General features: G+C 42.3%; 1 protein-coding gene across 1 annotated transcript in view; it reads right to left on the minus strand.

The window, feature by feature from the left end:
- The window catches only part of LOC137441801 (heparan sulfate glucosamine 3-O-sulfotransferase 1-like), a 43,524-nt gene extending 37,903 nt beyond the window's left edge, over positions 1–5,621 (minus strand). The window contains exon 1 of the mRNA XM_068139612.1: positions 5,566–5,621. The gene's annotated coding sequence lies outside the window, so the exon portion shown is untranslated. The remainder of the gene's footprint in view (positions 1–5,565) is intronic.
- Between the last annotated feature and the right edge of the window lie 2,985 nt (positions 5,622–8,606).

The following is an 8,606-nucleotide window of genomic DNA, read 5'->3' on the forward strand; positions in this document are numbered from 1 at the left end:
TCTCCCCTCCTCTAGCTTGGATCCATTCTCCCTAGTCCTATCACTACCCAACACCCTGAAAAGTCCCTCCCCAGCCTTCTTGTAGGCCCCCTTCAGATATTGGAATGCCACAATAAGGTCTCCTCAGAGCCTTCTCTTCTCCAAACCGAACAGTTCCAACTCTCTCAGTCTTTCATCATAGAAGAGGTGCCCTCTAATCATCCTCATGGCCCTTCTCTGGATGCATTCTAGCACATCTGTATCTCTCCTGTAATAGGGGCTCCAGAATTGGATGGAATACTCAACATGGAGTCTCACAAAAGCTGTGTAGAGGGGCAGAATCACGTCCCTTGACCTGCTGGCCATACTTCTCTTGATGCAGCCCAGGATGTGATTTACTTTCTGGGCTGCAAGTGTACACCAATGGCTCATACTGAGCTTCTCAACCACCAGCACTCCCAAGTCCTTTTCTTCAGGGCTGCTCTTAAGCCAGTCACTGCCCGGCCTGTATCGGTGCCTGAGATTGCCCTGACCCAGATGCAGGACCCTGCACTTGGTCTTGTTGAACTTCATGAGACTGGCATGGGCCCACCTCTCCAGCCTGTCAAGGTCCCTCTGGATTGCATCCCTTCTCTCCAGTGTGTCTGCTGTACCACACAGCTTGGTGTCGTCAGTGAACTTGCTGAGGCTGCGCTCAATGCCACTGTCCATGTCACCAACAGAGATGTTAAACAAGACCTAACCCAGTACTGATACTTGAGGGACTCCACTTGGACATTGACCACTGAGAGACACTCTTTGGGTGTGGCCATCAAACCAGTTCTTTATCCACCGAGTGGTCCATCCATCAAACCCATATTTTACCAGTTTGGAGGTCAGGATGTCATTTGGGACAGTGTCAAACAAAAGTAATTGGATTTGTGCCCTGTTCTCAACCACTACGGCACAATGACTTTTGATCTATTAAATCATGCATCCTCCCTGGATTATTAATGGATTTGCCACAGGTTAGGGAATTTACAAAGGACCTAGTACTATCAGCAGAAACCTGCAGGACCCTACTCCTTTTAAACAGTGAGTAGAAAAAAAATAATATCAAAATGGAAAGTATATTGGAGAGTAGAAAACACGATTCTAAAGCGCAAGAAGAGATAAGTCACCTAGGCAATTGTTACCCTGACTTCAATGTATGAAGAGTTGGGGGGTCCTTTTTTAAAATTAAAAGGTAATTAACAATAACTTTCAACATAACTTTTAAAAGACATATTAGTCTAGAACAAATAAGATAACTTTTAAAACCAAATATTAAGGCAATGAAAATCCAGAGTCCAATCTCTCCGTATTTCAGTAAAGAATGTGTATCACCCAGCTGTGTATCACTGAGATGGAAAAGATAGAGTGTAACACAAAAGTGAAGCAGATATAAAACTGACTAACACTGACATATTTGAAGTCCTTCTTCAGACTCATCTTATGTCTTGTCTGTGAATCTGGCAAAAAGTAAAGATGTTTTGACAAAAATTACTTGTAGGAAGCACTCATGATACAGAGGAGGCTCTAGTTAACTTACAGAAGCAATGGAAAGACAGAAATGGATGGACAGAAATGGGAAAACATTGATCAACCACATGATGACAAATAGCACAATTTCTGTGATTAGTGGAGTCTTATCATTTGAGAGCAAAAGGAAAAGAGAAATTACACACTCGTGTCTAGTTTACTGTAAGAAATTAATCCAACCTTACATACCTCTAAGACAAACTTGATCTTCACCAATATCTGATAAAGTATTTTCAGTAGACCAAGCAGAGCACCAGCATTATTATTCAGGACTTTGAGGAAACACTTCAGCTACAAGGGTTTTGATGCAGGTGACGTGCATTCAGAATTCAAGTTACTAGGCTCTGTACCTTCCTATTTATTTTGCTTACTAGACAGACTACAAGGCACATGCTCTGAGGAAGGCACATGATCAATGTCTATAATTAATTGAGGGATACACACCAAACATAGAGTTGTTTTTTAAATAAGAGCATTGAGATATTAAAAACTAGATATCAAAGAATATATTTAGGCTGGAAGTTCTAAGCATTCAGAAAAAAAGATCAACAGAGAATGATCAACAGAGCAAAGTACTTAACTGGCTTTAAGGTAGACTGTGGTAACAATATGACTGGGATTAGATAAGATTGCTGTCTAGCTCAGTAAGATCAAATTACTGCAATGAAGAACTGCTCTCTCCTCTGCTCCTGCCCTTCCCAGTCTTTTTGTTCCCACTATTCCCTCTGAAATTCAGCTGGGGCTTTGAGAGTGTTTTATCTTTAACAGAAAACAGTCCCGTAAGTAAGCACCTGCCCCTCTAGTTTACACAAAAACATAGCTCTTATGTTTTTATAGAATACTGCATCAAAACAGATGACTAGCAGTTGTTCTTGAGATCAAAAGATTTAATCAGCAACTAAACAGAGCAGTGCATTGCAAACCTACTGAAAAGATGTTGACTCTTTAGGTCTTCATTAAATATTTGTTCTCATTACCAGTTTAATGGATTCCTGCTTAGCAAATAAACAGCCAAACCCAGAAATTGAATTGTACTCTATGTATATATGCCTTAAATGCTGGCACTATCCTTCCTAGATTGATGTTGCTAGCTGAAAACTTCGTGTAAGACTCTGTTAGGACATACATCTACCAACACCCCTTGTAACATACTATGTTTATGTTAATCATTGAACAACCCATTCAGAAGTTTTCTTATGGCAGTGTGTAGTTCAAAAACAACTACAGAAAAAAAGAGAGGTCATAGTCATATGACTACAGATAGGGACCAGTTGCCACATAGTTATTTGAATGGCATTAAGAGGACATAAAGCAGTGCTGCAGACAGCTAACTCTTCTCCATTCAGCTCCTTTCAAAGCTATGTCTATCAAGAAACACACAGCACTATAGTTTCATGACAGAAAAAGCATTTTTGACCTGTTGCAACTGTTAAAATGGTAGCTGGGTATGTCATTCACTGAAGTTACCAAGCCCACAATCCCTGTATTAAACACAATCATCACTGTATCTCCAATACAATCTGGTGACTGTAAAAACAGATCCCTGTGTTCTGCTATCTGTCAAATATTATTTCATTGTAGATTAGAAAAGAAGCAAATGCTTTTCCAGTGTAACTTGATTCACACTTTGGCAGCCAACCCCAAATTTCACTTAAAAATGTACACTGGACTGAACCTTAAGCAATGACAGAAATTGTTCAAATGCTTAATATTTCAGAACTTTCATGTTTACCCACATGTGATCTACATAGTCAAAGCATTGGTGAGAACATTGTCAGTTACACAGGAAAAAGTATTTTTTATTACAGTGGTACCTCAGACCAACAGATGTCCACCATTTATTGTACTTTGGCCACATCACGGACTGTTGCTCATTACAGAAGAACAGGAGAAGGAAAAAAAAAATTAAAAATTGCTCTCCTGTTCCAGGTTCAAAGATAAAGCCAATGAAGTTCACCCTTAGTGACTGTCATTTGACCTCTTTTTCTGTGATAAGCCAAACCCTCAACAACAGAATCTCTTTTCATTAGTTTGTTACAGGCTAGACTGAGGCTTCCACCTTAAGTGTCATAAATTGCTGTATATATGAGCATGTTTTAATTCAACAGTGACATGCAGTCTTGGATTTCAATGAAAGGCTCCATTTCTAAATGTTTCTTCTTCTGTTCTGACCTGTCTCCTTTTGAATTTTTGCCCATTTCCAGCTTGTGCTTATTTTTGACTCCATTATTTTGTTGCTGTACAATAGTGATATGAAAACTACTACAGTTTTCAGAATAAGCATATTGAGTGGCTAACCTAGATCATATGTTCTTGCTTACCTCATATATTGCTGGTTTATTATTAGTTTAATTTACTAGTACAACCCTCTTTCGCCACACACATATGCACACTTTTGCAGTAAGTTCACAACTTGAAAAACTTGCAAATCACATGTGCTGCTGAAGAACACAAACTCCTTAATTCCCTTATCCTGATGACTTAATGCAATGTACAGGCTCCATTTATAACACACAACATCTTTTCAATCAGAAAGCAATATTTTTCATAATTGGAACAAAAGAACTTAATAATATCTGCCTCGTACAGTATTACCAAAACCATGTTAAACTACTAAAGCAATTAACCTCAATCTAAATTAGGTCCCTCTGAAATGACAAAGCTTCAGTCGAGTTTTGCTAGCAACAAAATTAATCAACCATACAAAAATACACTGAGGTCATAAAACCAAAATACTAATAATTTCTACGATATGAAACCATGATCTTAGCCTAAAACTCCCATTTCCTAATTTACAGAAAAACACTTGCCTCAGGAATAAATACCCCTGAACACAAACACCTTAATGAACAGTAGTTCTCCCTAGCTCAGCTCATTTAACAGTCAGGTGTCAAGAACTGCTAGAATATAGCCTTAGAGGCAGTAAGCAAAATTCTTGGAAACAGCCTATCACATTTAAAGGTGTTGTGTGTTTGCTGCTTGTGGTTTGGTTTTTTGGTTTTTTTTTTTTTTCCCCTGAAAGCATGGAAATAATCAAAGTAGATCTCACACAGATTTTAGTTGCTGTTCATAGGCAAGTCAGCATTTTCAGTGGAAGTTGTGGTCTCCCTAGTCCAAGTTTCCTCTATTCTATATCTCAGAAAACAAGGCTTTGTACAGACTAAAACCTGAAAGTAAAATTCAACAGCCTGGTTATTATCAGTCTTTCCACGTGCAGCAAAAATAAGAGGACATATGTGATTCTAAGGCATCATCATTATACTGTCAAACACTTCCAACTCTGGTAGAGATTTCAGCCTATAATGTGCAAATCACTACTTGCTATTTAATCAGGAGAGAAGAAAAATTCCCCCAAGAATTACAATAAATAACTACAGATTAGTTTTAAATGAAATGATGTCGTTTATATCTGACCTGAGTTTCAGTCTTTTCCTAGTGGGAAATATAAATTCAGCATTTGGGTACATAATCCTACAGCTCTCAGAAGCCGACTCCACCGCGAACACTTTACATGATTTATAGCTCTCCTCCAGATTCAGATGACAAGTCTCGGCGGAGCAGGTGAAACGGGGTATTTTTTCCTTCCTTCAGAGCTCATTCCCTCGTATGTAAATTAATTAGCAAGTCTTCCTCACCCTCGCGTAGGCGGGGAAGACGAAGCAAATGGATTATCAGCATTTAGTTTCTCACAAGGCGCGGGTGACCCGGCTGTCCGGCGGAGGGAGGGGGCTCTCTGTTGTTACTGCTGAAGCCACAACGTTTTCGATAGTGTCAGCGGCGACAAAAGTGAGCCTGGCACCCGCACAGTTACGCCAAGAGAGCAATTTTTAATCCACGGGCCGGAATTGGGGGGACATAAACGGAACGCGAACACACCCACACAACCCGTGAATTTCTCTTCCCCCTCCCAGCAAGTTAAGACTGCCCTGACAGCGCCGCCGTGCTCCCTCCACACCCCAGCACCCACAGCCCTGCCCCCTTTCCTGACTACCGGGAAAACCGGGATCGACTCCCGATTCCCATTACCTCCTTTGAAGCCATGGAGAACGGTACAGCCGCGGCTCCGCGCCGGAACGGAGAAGCGGAACGGAGGGGCCGTCTCTCTCCTCACACCCTCACCCCGCCGCGGTACGCCTCAAGCCGGTGGCACAGTCCGCTCCACATAAATGCATTAACAGCAGCCACATCGTGATTAATTCATCAGTCCCAGTGACCAGAAGAGGAGACACACGGAAGGGAGCGGGGATGGGCACAGGCAGCGCGCACAGGGGAGTCCCTTCTCCTGGAGTTCACCCTCCGGCGCCGGGCTCCGCCAGTGCGGAGAGAAGGGAGGCTGCGCCTCGGCCGGCTCGCCGCGGCTGCCCGTACCCGGCCAGATCTGAGACTGGGGGGAGCCCTATGGGCAAGTGAGAGCCGCTCTACCCTCTGCGCCCTCGTGCGAGGGGAGCCGTTAGGGCTCGACGGGCGCGGCATACGCGCCCTCAGCCCTCTAGCTGCAGGACGTCTCCCGAGAGTCGGGCGGCCAGCGGTTGGGGACGGGTGCAGTAACCGTGGGAACTTGCAAAAGGCTCCACCCCACGAAGGATATTTCAGTCACCGCTCAGTGGAACGCCTGGGGGATTCTCCAGTTCAGCGGGAAACAGGCTGTGGTCGGAAGATGCACCCCTTGCTTCTCGCTGCTAGGTGCCTGCCAGGTGCCTTGGCCGTGGAGACGGGCTCTAGAGCACCGAGCCTGGCAATGCTAGAATCCCTGACCGTAGAATGGCCACTGAGCATTCATGTGGTCCTCACCACAGTGGCAGGACAGGGTTCATTTGCTCATAAGTATCATCCCCATCACCCTCCCCACCTACCCTCCCCCGAATCAAATGTTCGGCCGCTTTGCCAGTGGCGAGAGGCAGGTTTCTCCAGGGAACGCACCGCTGGCTTGCGTGTGAGCTGCTTCGGACTGCTGAAACAGCAGCACCGCGTCCTTCCCCAGCCCTCCCGGCGCCGAAACTAGCACCAGGTTTTACTGCCCTCTCTTCGGAGAGGCAGTGGTGATTTCTTGAAATACCATTTGTTTAAACTTGAAGTAGGCTGGATTTGGAGTTTCTTCACAGCAGGTGTGAGCAACCATTCCGATGTTAAGGGTTGCAGAACAGCAGTTGAAGGCAGTTGACTTTGTTTCCCACTCCAAACCCATGTAGAAGTCCTTCAAGTCCACCTCAACCTACCCCTCCGCCCCGCCCCCCTCCCCGCCCTTCCAATACTACCAGGTGTACGTAGTCTACAGCACCAAGTAGCAATGCTTACTCTTGCAGCCACCTTACCTTCATAGCCAGGTAGTTCCCATATCAGGTGATGAGATTTGTATAGAACAGACTATTCTTTACCTCATCTATAAACCCGATTTTGCCGGGTAGCTCGTCATGCTTCATGGGACTGTATTTGAACAGGATATTATCAAGGCTGCTCATGTGCCAGGAGAGAAAATTTCCCTTGTCACTTCTTGGGGATTCTAGGTTAGCAATGACTTTTCAATCTGACACAGCTATACATAGAGAGAACCAAGTATCAAACAGAATTCATAAGCTTTACAAAGAGAGATCCCCCAAATTGTCACAAGTTAGATAATCAGACAGAGAGATTAAAGCTGTGTAAGGAGGAAGAATAAAATAAAAGGTAGAATGTTTTTATGGGAAATTGTGTGTGATGCTATTGTTGTTTTTTTCTTTCACATTACACTGCAGACTTTCTATTACTTGTGTACAAATGAGTAATTACTTGTAATTCCACAGCTGAGGTTGCACTGTGGTTTGCACTTACAGCAGGACTAAAATCTCTCTATTTAATCCTTGAATGCTTGCATTTAGATTACACATTTGGCACAATAACACTTGAGAATTATAGCTGCATTTTCTTTAAAAAGTATTTGCTTTCTGCTGAGGAAAAAAAAAAAAAAGTCCTCTTTTAAAAGTTTTTCACATTTTCTTCACATTTGTGAATTCTAAAGGTTCCCTAGTATATGGCAAGCAATTCTTACTGTAGATAAGAACATTGGTCAAGTTGACTTTGCACTTTTAAAATTAAGCATACAAAGTCATCACATTATTTTTTGAAGTTCAATTAAATTCATCAGAGAGAGCTGTTTCCTGTTGTTAAAAGTGTATGTCCTGTCTTAATATTCTGATGAAACAAAGTTTTCTTTTAATTGTGGTTCAATTTAGTTCAATTGTGGTTTAATTTCAACTGGTTTTAATTTTCTTCATTGTTTTATGAGTGGCTATAACCACCATATTATTTCATGGCACTTAGCATTGGTGTTCCAACACAATTACATACTAGATAAAACAGTTCCATCTAATAGTTTTTATATGAAAAACCCATCAGTTTGTCAGAATCAAGTTTCAGATGAGTACACCAGTTTTAGCATAAAAACAGTGAAAAAACCTGAAACTGTGATGAGTGAAGTCTCTCAATCACCAATGCAAAACTTTGCTTTTCAGCAGACTGCATTATCTTCTGTGATCCAATGGTTCAACTTAAAACCAATTCATTTCACTGTTCCTACTGAAGGCAGTGCCTGAACATCAGTGCTTGAACATCATTCACAGAATCACCAAGGTTGGAAGAGACCTCAAAGATCATCAAGTCCAACCTATCACCGCAGAACTCATGACTAAACCATGGCACCAAGTGCCACATCCAATCCCCTCTTGAACACCTCCAGGGACAGTGACTCCCTGAGCAGCCCATTCCAATGGCTAACAACTCTCTCAGTGAAGAACTTTCTCCTCACCTCAAGCCTAAACTTCCCCTGGCGCAGCTTGAGACTGTGTCCTCTTTTCTCATTTGTTTCTCTCTCAATAATGTTCTTCAGCATTAATATCTTCTGTCGCCATTTGATGACTTTATGTACAACTCTCAGTTTTTACTTACTTGAACCAGATTCTCTTTTAACCCCTTTTAATAAAACAAGTTCTGTATTTCCATGATGACTGTAACCTGTTACAGTCTGAATTACTCTGTTTTAAACACTGATGAACAAGAATACATGGCATTCTAGTAAACTCTTACTAGAATTG

This window comes from Melanerpes formicivorus, unplaced genomic scaffold (assembly GCF_026170545.1).
Source record: "Melanerpes formicivorus ecotype bairdi unplaced genomic scaffold, bMelFor1.0.p_v2 SCAF_6, whole genome shotgun sequence".
NCBI lineage: Eukaryota > Metazoa > Chordata > Aves > Piciformes > Picidae > Melanerpes > Melanerpes formicivorus.